The sequence below is a fragment of the Bos grunniens genome, chromosome 4, assembly GCF_055505025.1.
Source record: "Bos grunniens cultivar Pamir isolate PY7600 chromosome 4, Bosgru_T2T1.0, whole genome shotgun sequence".
Taxonomy (NCBI): Eukaryota; Metazoa; Chordata; class Mammalia; order Artiodactyla; family Bovidae; genus Bos; species Bos grunniens.
In genome coordinates this window covers 114,137,853-114,157,106 of record NC_141168.1, presented here as the reverse complement: position 1 = coordinate 114,157,106, position 19,254 = coordinate 114,137,853, and the positions used below count along the sequence as shown (strand labels likewise).

Here is a 19,254-nt window from a genome sequence, read left to right as displayed (position 1 = left end):
TCCCACAAGAGAAAGTCATTCGCAAGGGCCCTAAACTACTCCTCCTCTTCCATTCTGTCCAGTAAATCTCTTGGGCAATTGCAAATTTTGTTTGTGGAGATTCTTTCGGGGAGCGAGCTCCGCCTGTGGCAAAGGTCATGAGGAAGGAGGCTTGGCATACGCAAAGGCGGGATCAAGCCTCAGGAGTCTCCTTGGAAATTCTCGAGCATCTACCCCCAAAACCAGAGTCTGCCTACTTTCTGCTTTGTGCTTTCACCTATACCTCTGACTTTACGGGGGGCTGTCCCCCACTACCTCTCTCTGAAAAAAGAGTTAGCTTACAGCTCCAGTGAATAATTCCTGGGTGTGACAGTGTTTAACCTACAAACTCCTTTGGAAATCCTCTAGCCTGCCTGAATAGGTTTTTCTGGCCACAAACAATAAAAGTGATTGTTCAGAGCCTCCCAACTGTGATAGGCAGGAGATGTTCTAAACTGTCTAAACACAGATTCCTTTGAGTAGTTAAAAGATTGATTAGAAATTGTATTGGTGAAGGGTTTTTCACTTATTGGGCCAATGTTTGTTGCTAAGTCTCCATACTCCTTACCTACTGTGTCCTTGGCAGTGTATTGATTGATATAATGGGTGTATAGAAATGTAAGTAGTGGCCTCAATGTTTGTAACCTTGGACCCTTGAGTAAATTCTTTTCTTGATTGAGCCCACCTCACCTTTGCCCTATAGGAATGCAGCTTTGTCCAATGCTTTTTTGGAGGCTGGTGCCTGACTTTGGAATAATCACCTGTAGAGAAAGATAAGTTTCTTAAAATGTTAACAGGCCTCCTGGCCAGAAGATGATGTAATTCACCTGAACTTTTGCATATGATAAGTTTGAAAGCCTGGCTTCGATTAGGACCAGGAACTGCTGTCCTTGCATGACTCCACCCCTTCCCCCATTATCCTCTACGCACAACTTAAGGTATAAAAACTACTTTGGAAAATAAAGTGCGGGCCTTGTTCACCGAAACTTGGTCTCCCCATGTCGCGCTCTCTCTCTCAAATTCTGGCTGAGTCTCCATCTGGAGCGCGGAACCCGCCATACTTGCTAATTATGCCTGGGCTTCTAAGATCCGACTGGGGAGGCCTCAGTATCTCCTCTCCTTCGGGAGAACGGAAGGACGCCTGCGGCCTACGTAAGTGGTGCAAACTTCTTGTTTTGAAGTTTTATTGGTCTCCCGCATAAACCAAGCTACTCAGCCTCTTTTCTCCACTGAATTTTCCTACTGAAATATCCTCATCCTATTACTCTTTATATCTTTGATAAAATATTTAAATAAATAGGTCGCCGACGCCGTCCCCGCTTCGAATACCCTGGATCAGCCGGGGCTGGTCCCCGGCAGATTCTGATGAATTCATTGCCAGCTCTGGTCTGGTGACCACCCAGCCCTGTCTTCCCACTCAGCCTGGAGCTGGTGCTGCCCTCAGAGGCCCAGGCTTTGGCCTCTCTGTCCTGCCTTGACTTCTGCACAGGCTGTTCTCTCATCATTGGGAACTTTCCTAGTCAATTTGGGCCTGAGAATCATCACTGTGAAGCACCCAATAAAATGCCATCTTTTCCAGAAAACCTCCCTCCAGTCTCCCAGTGGGACATAGCTAAAGTGTCTGTACAATCATGACGCTTTTCTACACCCATCTCACCCTCCATAAAGGTCTCCTCTGGCTCAAATAGTGAAGAATCTGCCTGCAATGAAAGAGACCTGGGTTCGATCCCTCGGTGGGGAAGGTCCCCTGGGGAAGGGAAATGCAACTCACTCCAGTATTCTTGCCTGGAGAATCCCACGGATAGACGAGCCTGGCGGGCGACAGTTCATGGGGTCCCAAGAATCAGACACGACTCAGTGACTAACACTTTCACATTTCACCTGTTATGTAGCTTGTTGAATAAATGTTTCTTTGAAGAAATTGAGCTCTTACATAGTAAAGACTGTGAGATCAGAATCCCCTTCTATTTCATCTTTATTTCTTTATTTCACAGAGGATCACCATGTGTGCAGAATACTCACTGCAAACGAATTTTAGTAAATTGATTCATTTATTAAAATATGAAGTACTTGCCCACACGGTCTCCCAAGATCTTTTGACATTTTATATCCTTAAAAGTCCATCTTTATTGATAAAGCTTCTCTTGCCTTGAGCTAACCATTTTAAAAGAAATTATGGGATCCTCAAAGCAATAGTTATTTAAAATGATAAAGCTATTTTATTTATTACAAGGAAAGCTTTGTGTTTGAAGAGAGAAAGGAGATTAGTAAAGACAGAGAATTATCATGCACGCACACACGTATTCACCCAAATTGACACATCAGTGGTGGTTCTTTCTAGACAATGGAATTCTGTGTCACTTTTTTCTCGTGTTTGCTTACCTGCACTTCCTGGTTTCTTACAATGACTATATTACTTGAGCTTATTGAAAAAAAAAAAAAAAGAAAACAATGAAATGCACAGCTTAAAGTAAAAAAAACAAAAACAAAAAAACAACCAAACAGGAAAGCCATAATTTGGGGGCATTTATCTGTTTCTCAAGGGGTAAGGAGCTGTCATGCAGAGCTTGGTGAGTCTCTCTTCTCATCCTTTGCATTCCTGTTCTTCTTCTTCTCTAGTCTGATGATGGGGACATTCTAATGCCCTTTGTTCTATGCCTATTTCACACATGAGGAAGTTAGAGCAGAGGAGCTGCAGTGTGGCCGGGCCTGCTCACGAGAACCCCCATCACTCTGCTCACGTTAGGGAGCTGCTCACAGAGGCTTTCCATCCCACCTGGGCTTTCACCTGCTGGCAACCCTGGCAGTAGGTCTCCCCTCAAATTTCCCAATGACCAAAATTTCCCAATGACCTATTACTCTTGAACTGTCACACTATTTTTTTTTTTAATATTTTATTTCATTGTACTGTGGTAAAAATACTTAACAGGAGATGCATAATGAACAACATTGATTGACTTTGGAACGTTGACCCAGCTTGTGCTCTCGAGATGAAACACACTTGGTTGGGATACATGAGAGTCTTTATGCGGTGCAGGATTTCATTTGTGAGGACTGACTAAGTATGCATGCATTCATGTTCCTAAGTGATATTGTTCTGTGATTTTCTTGGTTTGTTCCATCATTGCCTAGTTTGGGTATCGGAGTAAGGCTTGCATCACAAAACACATTCTCTCTTTTTTGTATTCTGGATGAGTCTGTGTAGTTTGGGTATCATTTCTTTCTTAAGTGTTTCTTAAAAATTGAACAGTGAAGCCATCTTCTGCAGTTTTCTGTGCTAGAAGATGATTAACTATCAATTTAATTCCTTTCATAGATATAGGACAATTCAGATTATCATATTTTAAGCACAATACCCTCTAGGTCTATCCATGTTGTTACAAATAGCAAGAGTTTTAAAAAATGAAAATCTAATATTTCATTTCAAATACATACAAAATATGTATTTCTTTATCCATTCATCTATCCATGGCACCTATTTGCTTTCATACCATGACTATTGTAAATAATGCTGTAATGAATGTACAGGTGTGTATATCTTTTTCATTTAGTGTCTTTTTTTTTTTTTTTTTCAGAAAATTACCCAGAATGAGAATTGCTGGGTCATATTGTGGTTCTATTTTTAGTTTTTTGAGGCACCTCCAAACTGTTTTCCATAGTGGCTGCAGCAATTTACATTCCCACCAGCAGTGAATGAGGGTTCCCTTTTCTCCACATCCTGGCCAAAATTTGTTGTTTTCCATAATAGCAATTCTGACAGGTGTTGAGTGATATCTCCTTGTGGTTTTGATTTGCATTTCCCTGATGATCAGTGATGTTGAGCGTCTTTTCGTGTGCCTGTTGACCATCTGTATGTCTTCTTTGAAAAAATATCTATTCAGGCGCCCTGCCCACTTTTTAAATCAGTGTTATTTGTCCTAATTTTGCCAGTCTGTCTGTGTTTGTTCCTTTGTATCAGATATATCAGCTACATGTCCCAGGCTTGAAGGGGCGGCCTGATATGGAAGATGTCCTGTTGGATACAGAGGTGCAGCTCCCACTCGTCACCAGAACTGGTCTCCCCAGAGTCATCCTGGGGGTGGGGGGGCTCCTGTTGTGGTTTGCCTGTGACTGCTGCAGGCACCCTGGTGGTGGAGGCTGATCCCTCAGATGGGAGCACTTTGGAGGGCCACCCTGGGGCGTGTGGGTTGGGCAGGACAGGTCATCAGAGGAATGACCAGGCAGGGCACACAGGGTGAGCTAGTATGATGGAGAGTGACAGAAATAGGGCCCACTGGAGATGGGTCAGCAGGCGGAAGGAGAGTGAGGAAAAAAAAAAGGGACCATCCCATGTTTCCATCCTCAAGGAATTTTCAGGAGGCCCCTCTCTCCCTGGCAGCCTCTTTAAAATTAGTCAAAGAATCTCCTGCTCCTGAGGCCCAGGTGCCTTTCAAGCTGCTGCCTCTGCTCTGGAACTCAGAAGGAGGGAGTCTGTGTGGGAGCCCTTCAAGTCTCAGCCTTGCTCAGCCCTCAGTCGCTCCAGGATGGAGCCTTGCTGCTTTCTAAACTCAGAGGAATGGGCAGGGGTGGTTCATTCTTCTGGCAGAGTTGCCCCAGCGGAGGATCCCCATGTGGGGCTCGGACTCCTGGTTCCTTGGGGGTGGGGGCCTCCGTGGTGGTGATAGTCCCCTGATTTGTAAGTCTGTGCTCTTGAGGTGCTGGTTCTGACTGGACCGTGTCTCTTCCCCTCCTCCGCATCGCCATGTGGCCTTTTCCCTATATCCCTAGTTGTAGACACCTTGTTCTGCTGGGCTTCAGGGCATTCTCAGAGGTTGTTTTCTATGTGATCGTAGTGTGGATGGGTTCCTGAGCTCAGGGTCTTGCTACTCTGCAGTCTTGATTAGACCTTACCTGGAAATTCTTCTCTTCTGTTTTATAGTCATCCTATCATGTCATCCATTATTAGGGTCTCTTTACTCTTTGCTGAATGTTGTATATATAACAGAAATGTATGCCATGTACGGGCGCTTCCAAGGTGGCGCTAGCGGTAACCAGCTTATCAATACAGGTAGACCTAAGAGATGATGGCACCCCACTCCAGTACTCTTGCCTGGAAAATCCCATAGACAGAGGAGCCTGGTAGGCAGCAGTCCATGGATTCGCTAAGAGTCGGACACGACTGAGCGACTTCACTTCACTCACTTTCACTAAGAGATGCAGGTTCGATTGCTGGGTTGGGAAGATTCCCTGGAGGGCATGGCAGCCTATTCCAGTATTCTTGCCTGGAGACTCTCATGGACAGAGGAGCCTGGCGGACTACGGTCCACGGGGTTGCCCAGCACACATGCCATGTATATGTCAAATATGTGTGTATATTTTCTGTGCATAGAATTCTTATTTATAGACAATTATCTATAATTATGTAATTAATCATATATATTATATATACAAGATAGGTGTCATATATGTACCATATATATCTCTTAATTATATATAATTACTGACTTCATTTATAGGCTAGTTCTTTTCTTCCTCTGAGCATGCTAATGTTTGTTATGTTTTAGTTTTTCTTCTCCCAGCATGGTCCCTATTGCCTCCAAGTTGTTTTTATTTTTTGTTTGTTTGTTTGTTTATTCCTATTATTTCAGGAAGTCTTTTCTGTAAGAGGAGCTTTCTTCAGATATGTGATCATACATGGCTGTTGTCTGACAGTCAAAAGGGCTGAAAAGCTGATCAGAGGCTCTGTCGTGGGTGATGCTTGTTAGTTTTGATCTCAGTTGTAGTGGAGCTGTTGTGGGGTAACCGCTGACATTTTGTCTCTAGGTCCTTCCTGTTGGGTTCACTGAATTAGCCAGAGAAGAGCCTTTCCGTCACGGGGTAAGGGCCTTCCTTCCATCATCCCTGGGGAGCCTGGTGTGGGGAGCATGAGGGGGCTCTGTTCCCAGCAGGACGCTCTCAGTCACTGAACTCCCCTTCGGTGATGAGTATGTACCTGGATTCCCAGGTGAGCTTCGGATCCTTAAAGGCATTTTCAGGCTTCAGGCTGCTGCATGGCCATGTAGAGCGGAAGGCATCTTAGGGCGGAATGGCTTCTCTTCTTGCTGTCACTAAATCCTCTTTTAAAAAACATTTCCAAAGGTTACTTTTTATTCTAAATAAAACATACTTTATACATCTGAAGAACACGCTCAAAGATGTAGCTCTTTCCCTGGGTTCATTAAAACAGGGAAGGGAGGTTCTGGGTGTCCCAGTGACCACGTGAGGGAAATGCAAGGCCTCTGAACACACACAGGGCTTGTGTGTCCACTCCCAAGTGAAACGAACAAACAACAGAGCAAAGCTGCGTGCAAGTTCAGAGACTCTCAAAAAGGGGGTTTTAGAAAAATGTATTTTGTTCAAGTATAGTTGATTTACAACGTTGTATTAATTTATACTGTACAGCAAAGTGACTGAGTTGTACACATATACACCGTATTGCAGGCAGCTTCTTTACTGCTTGAACTACTAGGAAAGCCCCCCCACATACACAATTAATCATTGTGTATTAATTACATTGTGCAATTAATACATTGCTTTTGTTGTTCTTTTCCATCATGTTTTATCATAGGATACTGAATATAGTCCTCTGTGCTGTGCAGTAGGACGTTGTTTATCCATCCTACAAATACTAGGTCGCATCTGCTATTCCCATGTTCCATTCCAGCTCTCTGCCACTACCCCTCCCACTTGGCAACCACAAGCCTCTTCTCTATGTCTATGAGTTCGTTTCTGTTTTGAAGTACATTTGTGCTATATTTTAGATTCCACATATATGCATATGACATTTGTCTTTCTCTGACTTACTTCACTTAGTATAAGGTCTCTAAGTCCATCCTTGTTGCTGCAAATGGCATTATTTCATTCTTTGTTATGGCTGAGTAGTAGTTCATTGTATATATGTACCATCTTTTCATTATCCATTCATCTATAAATGGACATTTAGGTTGCTTGCTTGTCTTGGCTATTGTAAACAGTGCTGCTATGAACACTGGGACGCATGTATCCTTTTGAATTATGATTTTCTCAGGGTATATGACCAGGAGAGAGATTACTAGATCATATCGTAGTTCTATTTTTAGTTTTTTGAGGAATATTCATACTGTTTCCACAGTGGCTGCAGCAATTTACCTTTCCACTAACCATGTGAGAGGGTTCTCAGAGGAAGGGGTTTGGGACAGAAGTCATTAGGTTCAGGAGTTTGTCTAGATTACTTTCCCTAAATATACACCTATTTGTTAACTCATTTGTACATTATGTGAATATTTGGCGGTTTTATTTAGTCCATCCATAGAAGGCTGAGCACTGAAGACTTGATGCTTTTGAACTGTGGTGTTGGAGAAGACTCTTGAGAGTCCCTTGGACTGCAAGGAGATACAACAAGTCCATTCTGAAGGAGATCAGCCCTGGGATGTCTTTGGAAGGAATGATGCTAAAGCTGAAACTCCAGTACTTTGGCCACCTCATGCGAAGAGTTGACTCATTGGAAAAGACTCTGATGCTGGGAGGGATTGGGGGCAGGAGGAGAAGGGGACGACAGAGGATGAGATGGCTAGATGGCATCGCTGACTCGATGGACGTGAGTCTGAGTGAACTCTGGGAGTTGGTGATGGACAGGGAAGCCTGGTGTGCTGCGATTCATGGGGTCGCAAAGAGTTGGACACGACTGAGCGACTGATCTGATCTGATCTTTATGTCTGTAAACGGGGTGTTACTTTGAATATTAAATTGATGAAAAATACTAAAGTTCTATATGACAGTGAAGGAGGAAAAAGGCCTAAAATGTGAAAAGAAAAACTTTGTATGTTATAGAATACTAACCAGTAAACAGTGGTTCACTTTGTTTCTATAAATGCTGAAATATTTTGAAATCTGAAATAAAATATTCATCTATGTTCAGTATTATAAATGTCAGTCACTCAGTTGTGTCTGACTCTTTGTGACCCCATGAACTATAGCCTGCCAGGCTCTTCTGTTCATGGAAGGCAAGTATTCCAGACAAGAATACTGGAGTGTGTAACCATTACCTTCTTCAAGGGATCTTCCCTACTCAGGGGTCTAACTCAGGTCTCCTGCATTGGAGGCAGATTCTTTACTGTCTGAGCCACCAGGGAAGCCCCATGTTCAGTATTAGTAAAGGTTATAAATCCTGTAACTCACCTTAATTGTATGTTAGCACCAGTCTTGACCAGAATTTCATAAAACACATAAGCTCATTAGTTTTATACATATTACATTATCTAATACATTTTTGACAAATATTTCAAAAATGCAGGTTAACTTTATTTTTGCTTCATTTTTATAAATAAGCTAATGAAGTGGACATGTGATTGGGAATTGCTGAAAGCACTCCAAGAAAGGTATTCATCCTAGTTTTTCCTGAGAAATACTGAAATACAAACTTTGAAGTAAGAGTGTATCTGGTTTCAGAAAAATCCCTTTAAAATAGACCTCTATAAAGACTCCACCAGAAAATTACTAGAACTAATCAATGAATATAGTAAAGTTGCAGGATATAAAATCAACACACAGAAATCCCTTGCATTCCTATACACTAATAATGAGAAAATAGAAAGAGAAATTAAGGAAACAATTCCATTCACCATTGCAACGAAAAGAATAAAATACTTAGGATATCTACCTAAAGAAACTAAAGACCTATATATAGAAAACTATAAAACACTGGTGAAAGAAATCAAAGAGGACACTAATAGATGGAGAAATATACCATGTACATGGATCAGAAGAATCAATATAGTGAAAATGAGTATACTACCCAAAGCAATTTATAGATTCAATACAATCCCTATCAAGCTACCAATGGTATTCTTCACAGAGCTAGAACAAATAATTTCACAATTTGTATGGAAATACTAAAAACCTCGAATAGCCAAAGCGATCTTGAGAAAGAAGAATGGAACTGGAGGAATCAACCTGCCTGACTTCAGGCTCCACTACAAAGCCACAGTCATCAAGACAGTATGGTACTGGCACAAAGACAGAAATATAGATCAATGGAACAAAATAGAAAGCCCAGAGATAAATCCACACACCTATGGACACTTTATCTTTGACAAAGGAGGCAAGAATATACAATGGATTAAAGACAGTCTCTTTAACAAGTGGTGCTGGGAAAACTGGTCAACCACTTGTAAAAGAATGAAACTAGAACACTTTCTAACACCATACACAAAAATAAACTCAAAATGGATTAAAGATCTCAATGTAAGACCAGAAACTATAAAACTCCTAGAGGAGAACATAGGCAAAACACTCTCTGACATGCATCACAGCAGGATCCTCTATGACCCACCTCCCAGAATATTGGAAATAAAAGGAAAAATAAACAAATGGGACCTAATTAAACTTAAAAGCTTCTGCACAACAAAGGAAACTATAAGCAAGGTGAAAAGACAGCCTTCAGAATGGGAGAAAATAATAGCAAATGAAGCAACTGACAAACAACTAATCTCAAAAATATACATGCCACTCCTACAGCTCAACTCCAGAAAAATAAATGACTCAATCAAAAAATGGGCCAAAGAACTAAATAGACATTTCTCCAAAGAAGACATACAGATGGCTAACAAACACATGAAAAGATGCTCAACATCACTCATTATCAGAGAAATGCAAATCAAAACCACTATGAGGTACCATTTCACACCAGTCAGAATGGCTGTGACCCAAAAGTCTACAAGCAATCAATGCTGGAGAGGGTGTGGAGAAAAGGGAACCCTCCTACACTGTTGGTGGGAATGCAAACTAGTACAGCCACTATGGAGAACAGTGTGGAGATTCCTTAAAAACTGGAAATAGAACTGCCTTATGACCCAGCAATCCCACTGCTAGGCATACACACTGAGGAAACCAGAATTGAAAGAGACATGTGTACCCCAATGTTCATCGCACCACTGTTTATAAATAGCCAGGATATGGAAGCAACCTAGATGTCCATCAGCAGATGAATGGATAAGAAAGCGATGGTACATATACACAATGGAGTATTACTCAGCCATTAAAAAGAATACATTTGAATCAGTTCTAATGAGGTGGATGAAACTGGAGCCTATTATACAGAGTGAAGTAAGCCAGAAAGAAAAGCACCAATACAGTATACTAATGTGTATATATAGAATTTAGAAAGATGTAACAACAACTCTGTATACGAGACAGCAAAAGAGACACTGATGTATAGAACAGTCTTTTGGACTCTGTGGGAGAGGGAGAGGGGGGGATGATTTGGGAGAATGGCATTGAAACATGTATAATATCATGTATGAAATGAGTCGCCAGTCCAGGTTCGATGCAGGATACTGGATGCTTGGGGCTGTTGCACTGGGACGACCCAGAGGGATGGTATGGGGAGGGAGGAGGGAGGAGGGTTCAGGATGGGGAACACGTGTATACCTGTGGTGGATTCATGTTGATATATGGCAAAATCAATACAATATTGTAAAGTTAAACATAAAATAAAATAAAAAATTAAAAAAAAAACAGAAAAAAAAGAAAGCTTTTAGTATTTTATCATTAAATATCACACTGGCTTTTTCTAGATATACTTTATAAGAATAAAAAGCCACCTACTATTAAGTGTAGGGAGTTTTAAATTATAAATGGATGTTCAACTGTTATTAAATTTTGTTTTGCATGTATGGATATTTTCATATGATTTTTCTCTTTATTCTATGTATGTGGTGAATTGAATTGCTTGATTTTTCAATTATTAAGAAATGAACACCTTGAACATCTTAAAATTACATATGTTATATGTCAATAATATCTCAATAAAGCTAGGATGAGAAAAAAGAAAAGAAAAAAAAAAAAAAAAAAACAGACTTCTAGTGACTTTCCCAATAACTGAGCAGTAAAGAATCCACCTGCAGTGCAGGACACCCAGGTTTGGTCCCTGGGTCAGGGTTCTTCTGGAGGAGAGCATGGCAACCCACTCCAGTATTCTTGTCTGGAGAATCCCATGGACAGAGGATCCTGGTGTGCTGCAGTCCATGGGGTCACAAAGAGTCAGACACGACTGAAGGGACTGGGCATGCACATGCACCCTGGGCTGTCCTAGATCCTCCTGTCATCTGCAGGAGTGATGAGTAAAATGGGACACAGCTGAAGAAGGGCTGGACAAAGCTGACTGCTCCACAGCATAAGAAGTCCTCAAGGAAGCCTGTCTGGCTGTGGCTTAGGTGGGCCCCTCATATCACTGCTCCGTGCCATGAAGAGTTCTTTGCAGTGAAGGTCCCTGCTGTTGTGGGGCCATACCTGGCCTTGGGATGAGGGAGCTGCTGAAATCTGTTTGTCTTTTGGGTCACAGGGGGCCCCACTCTGGCTTGATATTGAGGGGGTTCTCTGGTGAGATTGGAGGTCTGCCAGGAGTGACTGACTATAACTGTTGGGAGGAGGGTCCATGTGAAAAATGGAGGGATGGCCTGCCTCCCTCCTCTGTATGCAGCCTCATCCCCACAGCAACTCTTATCAAAGAGACTGGAGTCATCAATCACTATACACACACTCAGGATGTTGCTCCGTCAATCATTCAGCTTCCAGCCGCCTCCTGCTCTGGACTCTCTTTGCTCAGGTCTCTGAGGTCAGCTCCCACCCCATCCATCTGATTTGAAGCCTTCAGTATCTTTTGTTCTTACCTCCTTACTTGGTCTCACTTTTTCTGTAGGTTTATGTGTTTTTTCAAATGAACCTTTATTTTTAAAGTGTATCTGGAAGGAGCATGTTTCCATACCTGTGTTTAATCTCCCATTTAAATCCAGAAACTGAGTGCACTCTGCCTGAATTCCACCCCACGCCATCTCCATGGTTAGCAAAGTGTATTTTGAAAATGAAGACAATAGAAGATGACCTGTCTCTTTCTTTATTAAAACGTATATTGTGCGGCTTGTCTGTTGCATCTAATGATAGACCTGTTGATAGGAAAGACCCCAAAAGAAATAAGAATTTCATTTTTTTGTTGTTGTTGAAAGTTATTTTATTTTTTATAATTGGAGGGCAATTGCTTTACAATGTTATATTGGTTTCTGCCATACAGCAATGTGAATCAGCCATAAGTATACATACATCCCTAACCTTTTGAACCTCCCCCCACCCCCCTACCCCATCCCAATCCTCTAGGTTGTCATAGAGCATTGGTTGAGCTTCCTGTGTTATACAGCAACTTCCCACTAGCTATTTCACATAATGTACATGTTTCAATGCTACTCTCCAATTTCTCCCACCCTCTCATTTCCCTGCTGCGTCCACAAGTCTGTTTTCTATGTCTGAATCTCTCTTCCTATCCTGCAAATAGGTTCATCAGGACCGTTTTTCTATATTCTATATATATGTGTTGGTAAGTATATGATATTTGTTTTTATCTTTCTGACTTACTTCACTCTGTATAACAGGTTCTAGGTTCATCCACCTCACTAGAACTGACTCAGATTCATTCCTTTATATGGCTGATAATATTCCATTGTATGTATGTACCACAACCTCTTTATCTGTTCATCTGTTGATACACATCTAGGTTGCTTTAGATCTCATTTTTAAAACTAAACACACACACACACACACACACACACACACACACACACACACACACAAGCCCAACAAAACATATACATGGATAGCAATTAAGAAATTCAAGATGATCAATGAAATAGAAGCTCTTTAGAATGAATTTTAGTATGCATTCTCAGTCATTTTGATCATATTTAACTCCTTGAGACCCCGTGGACTGTAGCCCACAAGGATCCTCTGTCCATGGGATTCTCCAGGAAAGAATAGTGGAATAGGTTGCCGTTTCATCCTCCAAGGGATCTTCCGGACCTAGAAATTGAACCCATGTCTCCTGTGGCTGCTGCATTGCAGATAGATTCTTTACCACTGAGCCACAGGGAAGACTTTTAGCATAAATAAGGCCTTAATGCATTAACAAAGAATAATTGCAGATCAACAAAGGAGAGAACAAAAAGTTGGAAATGAAACGTTAATAAGTGAAACAGTTATGTATGTTTAAAAATAATATTATTAATACATGTTTTTAGAACAGTTTTAGGTTCATAGCAAAATTGAGGGAGGCAGAGAGGTTTCTAGTATACACTCTCCCCCAGCACACAAACAGCCTGCCCCGTGGTCATGATCCACTACCGAGGGAGGGTGCATTTGCAGAAATGGATAAACCTGCACAGACACATCATTATTACCCAGAATCTATAGCTTACATGACTGTTAGCTGTTGATGCTGTGTATTCTGTGGGTTTGAACAAATGAAAAATCACATGAATAAATCATTATCGTATTGTATAGTATGTTCCCTGCCCCAGACTCCTCCATGCTCCACCTGTTCACCCTTCCCTTCCTCCAACCCTAGGCAATCACTGATCATTTTACAGTTCCCATGGTTTTCACTTTTCCAGAATGTCATATAGTTGGAATCATATAGTGTGTAACCTTTTCAAATTGACTACTGTCACTTAGTAATGTGCATTAAGGATTCCTTCCTGGCTTTCTGTGGCTTGATTACTCCTTTATCACGGAGTAATATTCCATTGTCTAAATGGACCACAGTTTATCTACCTACTAACCTACTGAAGGACAGGCTGGTTGCTTCCAAGTTTTGGCAATTATGAATGATGCTGTTATAAAAATCCATGTGCAGGTTTTTGTATGGACATACATTTTTTACTCCTTTGGACAAATACCAAGTAATATGACTGTTGCATCATAGTAAGATAATGTTTAGTTCTGTGAGAAGCCACTAAACTGTCATACAGAGTGGCTGAACCATTTTGCTCTCCCAGCAGTGATGAATGAGAGTTCCTGCTGCTCCACATTCCTGTTAGCATTTGGTGCTCTCAGTATCCCAGACTATGGTTAGTCTAATATATGTACAGTGGTACCTCACTGCAGTTTTCATTTGCATTTCCCTGGTGACATGATAGGGATCATCTTTTCATATGCATGTTTTCCACCTACATATCTTTGGTGGAATGCCCGTGAAGTCTTGCCCCATTTTTTGATTGAATTGCTTTCTTATTGTTGAAAGTGAAAGTGAAGTCACTCAGTCATGGCCAACTCTTTGCGACCCCATGGACTGTAGCCTACGAGGCTCCTCAGTCCATTGAATTTTCAAGGCAAGAGTACTGGAGTGGGTTGCCATTTCCTTCTCCAGGGGATTTTCCCAACCCAGGGATCGAACCCAGGTCTCCCACATTGCAAACAGACGCTTTACCGTCTGAGCCACCAAGTCTCCTGCATTCTTTGTGTATTTGGATAATAGTCTTTTATTATATGTGTCTATTGCAAATATTTTCTCCCAGTCTGTGTTTTATCTTCTCATTCTCTTGATATTGTCTTTCATAGAACAAAAGTCTGAAAGTTTAATGAAGTCCAGCTTGTCAATTATTTCTTTCATGGACCATGCCTTTGATCTTCATATCTAACAGTAATTATTGTACCCTAGGTCATGTAAGTTTTCTGTGTTATTTTCTAGTTTTTGTTTTGTTTGTTTTATATTTCGGTCTATGATCAATTTTGAGTTACTTTTTGTGAAGGGTATAAGGTCTGTGTCTAAATTTGTTTCTTTTGCATGTGGATATAAGTTGTTTCCGGAGAAGGAAATGGCACCCCACTTCAGTACTCTAGCTTGGAAGATCCATGGACAGAGGAGCCTGGTAGGCTGCAGTCCATGGGGTCACTAAGAGTCGGACATGACTGAGCAACTTCACTTTCACTTTTCACTTTCATGCATTGGAGAAGGAAATGGTAACCTACTCCAGTGTTCTTGCCTGGAGAATCCCAGGGACGGGGGAGCCTGGTGGGCTGCCGTCTATGGGGTCGCACAGAGTCGGACACGAATGAAGTGACTTAGCAGGATAGGTTGTTTCAACACCATTTATTGAAGAAACAGTCTTTGCTCCACTGTGTGGCCTATGTTCATTCCTTGGAAACCAGTTGAATGTATTTCTGCAGGTCTGTTTATGGATTCTTTATTCTGTTCCACTGATCTGTTCATGTCTATTCATCTCTTCTTTTGCCAAAACCACACTGTCCTGATGACTGTAGCTTTATATTAAGTCTTAAAATCAGGTAGGGTCGGTTCTCCAATTTTAACTTTCTCCTTCAATATTGTGTTCAATTTCAGTGTCTTTTGACTCTCCATAGAAATGTTAGAATCATTTTTTCAAGATCCACAAAATAACTTGCTAGGATTTTTATTGAGACCACATTCAATCTATAGATCAAGTTGGGAAGAATCAGCATTTTGATGGTTATTGGGAAGTTGACAGTCTTCCCATCCATGAACATGGCAATTGTTACATTTTTAATATAAAATAATTATATATTAGAACAAGTAAATGAGCAATTAGCTGATGTTTGTGATGAGACTTTTCTTTCAGAGCAAAATCAATAGATGAAGTCAAGAAAAATGTGTAACTGATTATAAACACTTTACATTTTCTGTAGTCCCAGGTATTATCATTGTAACATTATTTATTATTTTTTCTACTTTTCTATAAGCTCAAGTATTCTACATGGCATGAATTATATAATAATACAAATTGCCATAACAGTTTACAAACAACTTAGAGACTTCAATTGCCTGAACTTCTAAATCACATAATGAATGTAAGCTAGGGTTTTACAGTTTGAAACCTCAAGTTTCTTATTAATTCATACACTTTTTTCTATATGAACATCCTGGTTTTTCCACTAAATATTATCTGACAAGCACCATTTTATAGACAGACTGACATGAACTGTAGATTGTTTTCCTTCCAAAGTGAAGATGAGCTATGTCTACACAACTGCCACTTTAGCAGCTCTATAAAATGTCCCTTCTCTCGTAATTGTTTTCCTGTTAAGAAAAAGATAAAAGGAGGACGTCAAACATATCATCCTTAAATACCTTAAGTGCTTATGGAGACTAAAAGTTTTATTCTCATCTTGAACAGTGAGACTGCAATGTTTATTAGTAATTCACATTTATTCTAGTAATTACAATTGGTAGTAGGAATAAAGAGAAGAAAGACTGTCCTGGGATGGTTTATATATGGAGGTGGGTTGAAATGACAAAAGGGGTCTCTAGTGCCGTGAATAGTAAATAATATGATTTTATGGTGTCAGGGGTATGGTCTCAGATGGATGGTGTTGGGGTGGAAGTGGGTTAGGGTAAGATTAGGGTTTACTCCACTGCAGCAGGTGAAAACACAAGGACCCTCCGGTCTGCTGGCAGGCTGAACTCCTTGCAAGCTAAGTGATTTGCTTCCACTTAGCCTCAGTTGGGGAGAAGGCAATGGCACCCCACTCCAGTACTCTTGTCTGGAAAATCCCATAGACAGAGGAGCCTGGTAGGCTGCAGTCCATGGGGTCACTAAGAGTCGGACACGACTGAGCAACTTCACTTTCACTTTTCACTTTCATGCATTGGAGAAGGAAATGGCAACCCACTCCAGTGTTCTTGCCTGGAGAATCCCAGGGGCGGGGGATCCTGGTGGGCTGGCGTCTATGGGGTCGCACAGAGTCGGACACGACTGACGTGACTTAGCAACAGCAGCCTCAATTGGGCGAACCATTCAGGATCATAACTCAGCCAAACTACAAGTGTTTACAGGATGTCCACAAAGAGTGTACATGGATGTCTACGGTCTACATTGTTGAGTAGATTTGCTTTGAACTAGGGCTGAGAGGCATCTAGTTCAGTCTGAGAGGCTATCACAGTTGCTTTATAATCATCATTTAACATTCTGATTGATCTCCAAGTCCATTCTAATCCACCAGTGTCTGTTCTACAGCAGTGCTACATGTTTTGAACGTTGCTAGGTTTATGCTACGTGCATGCGAAGTTGCTTCAGTCGTGTCCGACTCTGTGCAACCCTATGGACTGTACACCGTCAGGCTCCTCTGTCCATGGGATTCTCCGGGCAAGGACACTGGAGTGGGCTGTCACACCCTTCTCCAGGGCATCTTCCAGATCCAGGGATCAAACCCAGGTCTCTTATATCTCCTGCATTGGCAGGTGGATTCTTTACCATTAGCAACACCTGGGGAGCCCAGGTTTATACTGCAGGGAATTTGAATATCTACAGATGAGCTTTGAGGTGAGTTTGCCATTGGAAATTGTGGAAAGTTGCTCACTACTTTGCATAATAAGGTAAAAGGAAGCTAAAGAGGGGAGACAGAAGGGGAAAGAGGTGGGAAGCCAGTGATATGGTCTGAGCTTGGGATGAAGTGTCCACCCCTTCGAGTGGGCAGATGGCTAAACGACCATTTAAGTTAACTTTATTTCACTTAAATTCTTTTTTCTTTTTCTTTTTTTTTAGTATTATCCAGTTGGTTCAAAGGAAATCTAAATGCTGTAAAGTACACAAGAGTCCAAACACCCAGGTCTTCATCACCTGCCTTAAGGGCAGTAATGGTCCCCTCAGACCTCTTTCTTTCTTCTTCTGCCTTCCCTCCAACTCCAGTGAGAGAAGCCCCATCCTGGATGCTGGGTATCTCATTATTTTATTTATGGTTTTATCTCAGTCCTCTAAATTTCACTTACTGTAGCCTGTTTGAAACTTTGCATACATGTATGAAGATCCAACCAGTCCATTCTGAAGGAGATCAGCCCTGGGTGTTCTTTGGAAGGACTCCTGCTAAAGCTGAAACTCCAGTACTTTGGCCACCTCATGCGAAGAGTTGACTCATTGGAAAAGACTCCGATGCTGGGAGGGATTGGAGGCAGGAGGAGAAGGGGACGACAGAGGATGAGATGGCTGGATGGCATCACCGACTCGATGGACGTGAATCTGGGTGATGGACAGGGAGGCCTGGTGTGCTGTGACTCATGGGGTCACAGAGAATCGGACACGACTGAGCGACTGAACTGTTCAGTATTTTTTTATCCAATATCTTTCTCATGAGAAATATATTTTGCCATAGTGGCAAAATGTAACCATGGTTCTTGAATTTTAGTCCTACACTCCCTGATGACCAGGAGGGATGGGATAGGGGGAGGAGGGTAGGCTGGGGAGGGAGGAGATGTAGGTATAATTATGGCTAATTTGTATGGAAAAAATCAACACAATATTGTAAAAATGTTTTTTAATTAAATTTAAAAAATGGAAAGAAATACAACATTCTTCATCCTGATTCTCCTGTTCTTAGATGTTTTTTTTCACTTGTTTGTTTCTTAACAATGTTGTCTTAGCTTGCGGTGCATACTTGCCAGAGATTCTCTAAGATGTGTGATTTGGAAGGAATGTGCTGGATTGTGTGATATACAAGTCTTTGACTTTACTCAAGTTCATCAAATTGTTTTTGGAATTGACTGTACCAGTTACACAGTGCCAACAGTGGGTGTCAGCTCTTGTTGCTCTGTGCCTCTCCCCAACATTACAGGCTATGAAAGAGTCAATAATGATTTGATTGACACTTGTTTCAAATGAAGATGAGTATATATTTGTATATTCATGTATCATTCATGTTTTCTCTTCCCAGAAATAGCTGTTTAAGTAGTTTGCTTATTTTCTCTTAGATTGATTTTCAGATTGCCACTGAATTGTAAACGTTCTTGATATGTTTTTATGTTTCCCTTTGTTGACTATAAATGTGGCAATATCCTTACCAAATTATTGGTTTCACTTTTCATTCTTTTTTTTTTGTAAATTAATTTATTTTAATTGGAGGCTAATTACTTTACAATCTTGTATTGGTTTGCCATACATTGACATGAATCTGCCATGGGTGTACTTATGTTCCCCATCCTGAAGCCCCCTCCCACCTCCCTCCCCATCCCATCCCTCAGGGTCATCCCAGTGCACCAGCCCTGAACATCTTGTCTCATGCATCGAACCTGGACTGGCGATCCATTTCCTATATGATAACATAGATGTTTCAATGCTATTCTCTCAAATCATCCCACCCTCGCCCTCTCCCTCAGAGTCCAAAAGACTGTTCTATACATCCGTGTCTCTTTTGTGTCTCGCATACAGTTTTATCGTTACCATCTTTCTAAATTCCATATATATGCATTAAGTTCAGTTCAGTTCAGTTCAGTTGTTCAGTCATGTCTGACTGTGACCCCATGAATCCCAGCATGCCAGAACTCCCTGTCCATCACCAACTCCCAGAGTTCACTCAGACTCACGTCCATCCAGTCAGTGATGCCATCCAGCCATCTCATCCTCTGTCATCCCCTTCTCCTCCTGCCCCCAATCCCTCCCAGCATCAGGG

The 19,254-nt window shown here is 41.4% G+C and overlaps 1 long non-coding RNA gene across 1 annotated transcript; it reads left to right on the top strand.

Annotated features, from left to right (window-relative positions):
• The first annotated feature begins 778 nt into the window (after positions 1-778).
• On the top strand, positions 779-8,915 carry LOC147374715 (uncharacterized). Its single transcript, XR_015163064.1, has 3 exons — positions 779-1,170; positions 5,821-5,874; positions 7,317-8,915. It is a non-coding gene; the product is annotated as an uncharacterized LOC147374715 (long non-coding RNA).
• Positions 8,916-19,254: the final 10,339 nt, after the last annotated feature.